Source organism: Myotis nattereri (genome assembly GCF_964212035.1).
Source record: "Myotis nattereri genome assembly, chromosome: 11".
NCBI classification, from domain to species: Eukaryota; Metazoa; Chordata; class Mammalia; order Chiroptera; family Vespertilionidae; genus Myotis; species Myotis nattereri.
Window position 1 is genome coordinate 37,708,375 of NC_138086.1, and position 2,305 is coordinate 37,710,679.

A 2,305-nucleotide genomic window follows, 5' to 3' on the forward strand; every position below is an offset into this window, starting at 1 on the left:
AAGAAAGAAAGAAAGAAAGAAAGAAAGAAAGAAAGAAAGAAAGAAAGAGAGAGAAAGAAAGGGAGAAAGGCAACACTAAGAAGGATGAATACCAAAAATTCTATACCTATTCACATCATATTTAAACTTTAAAAAAATCAAAGACAAAAATTTTAAGGAAGTCAGGGGAAAAAAACTATATTACCTTATAGAGGAACGGGGGGAAAATTACATTGAATTTCTCTTCAGAAACTGTAAAAACTATGCATGCAAGAAGAGAATGGAGTGGAATGTTTAAGATATCCAATAAAATTATTCTTCAAAAGAGAGAGTACTTTGGTAATTATGATGTATCAATATAGGCTCATGATACTGTGGTCAGTATCTGGTGTGTATCCACATATGTCGTCCAAGCTCATTAGAATGGAAAAAAGACCACTTCCCACCTTTCCACTCACATTTATAGACCCTCTCACCTGTGTGTTTGTGTTGGTGACTCAGAAGGTGGGAGCGCTTGCTGTAAGCTTTGCCACAGTTCTCATATTGGCAGCCGTCAGGCCTTGCAACCAGGGCTCTCCTCCTGGCTGCTCTTTCCAGGGCCCTGCACTTCTGCTCTGCACTTTGTGGAGCAGGTATGGGTAGCTCAGGGAGGAAGGGGTCTTCCTGGGAGGCTGGTTGGCTAACAAAAGAGTCCTGGGATTCTAAAGTCAGCAACAATGGGGACCCAGCTGTGGGTATTCCACAGTTGTGGGGATCTCTAGGGGACAAAGAGGACAGCCTTGCCTGGCCCTCAGCAGAAGGCATGGCTGAGGGCAATAACATTTTAGGTGTTAAGGAGTCTCTATTAAAAGGTACTGTAGGGTGGCCAGAATAAGGCATTGTTGGTGTCCTAATGTGGGATCTTACTGGGAGCTGTGAATGGTGGCCCATTGGGGGGAATGCTTAGATTCTCACTGAAGGTCATGACCACCCTGGAATATTGGACCCTCCTAAGGACATCACCTGGGGCCCTTTGAAAATCATCATTCGTGGTTGAGAAGGAGACATTCCATGACAGTAAATCATTTGGGAAGGAGGGAGTGTCACTTAGGGGCAGTAGTTCACACCATGCTCAGGAGCAATACACTGAACTGTGGCCCCATTTCATTCACATTCTGCCTGGGCACCTCAGCAGAAACCAAGAGGATCCTCTCCACCTGTGGACACTGAAGAATGTGTTGAATACCTGAAGGGCCATGGTTCCAAGAAGTGTGCACTCTACTGCTTCCAGGAGATAGAGACATTTCCAAGATGCACAATGACTTCTCAGTATTCTCTGCAAACTGGTGCTGAGCTGCCGGCTACTGGCTCAGCACCTTGTCCTCTTGCTCCATCTCAGCCTGGGATCTGCTGCACCCAGAAGTGTGTGTGAGTCCAGAACACATCAGAGCAGAGCAGAGCCCTGCTGCCTTGACGTTGCCGGTCGGGTGTCTGCTACCTCCATCTAGGATTTTTTTTTTTCTTTATACATTTTTTGATTGCTTGAATTTTATATATATATATATATATATATATATATATATATATATATATATATATATATTTCAGAGAGGAAGAGAGAGAGAGAGAGAGAGAGAGAGAAACATCAATGATGAGAGAATCATTGATCGGTTGCCTCCTGCATGCCCCCTGCTGGGGATAAAGCCCACAACCAGGGCATGTGCCCTTGACCGAAATCGAACCCGGGACCTTTCAGTCTACAGGCCGACGCTCTATCCTCTGAGCCAAACCAGCTAGGGTGATTGCTTGAATTTTTGTACACAAATCAAATATTTTTAAAATTGGAACATACTAATATTAATTTAATTTTGAAAGAAGTTGGGTCAGAAAAAATAAATCATGCATTTGGACTCAATAATCTCACTTATTAAAGTAGATCAAAAGAAGACTATTCAAAATAAGAAAAATATTTTATAGAAGAATTCTGTAGAAATAAAAAAAGATTAAAAAAATCAATATAATTATTTTATTGGATCATTACTTATATCATAAGATATTAAGACTAGCATATGTGTCCAACTTAAGAGAATACATATGCCATTTGATGAAATATTGGGAAGCCATTCAAATGTAATTGTGAAGCTTTGTAGAACTTGATACACACACATATGACAAAAAATAAGTGGAAAAGCAGGATATAAATTGTGCTTAAACATACAATTGTTTGCATTTGGTGATATATTTAAACAGGCATTGTTAAAGTTGGTAGAATTCTTGCTAGTGTGTATGTTAATTAACTCTTGTTAATATTACTTAATTTTACTTTATAAAAATACTTTTAACATGA

At 40.0% G+C, this 2,305-nt stretch overlaps 1 pseudogene across 1 annotated transcript; it reads right to left on the minus strand.

The window, feature by feature from the left end:
- Positions 1-357: 357 nt before the first annotated feature.
- LOC308526759 (Krueppel-like factor 17) lies at positions 358-1,403 on the minus strand (annotated as a pseudogene). Its single transcript has one exon. The product of its transcript is annotated as a Krueppel-like factor 17 (transcript).
- Positions 1,404-2,305: the final 902 nt, after the last annotated feature.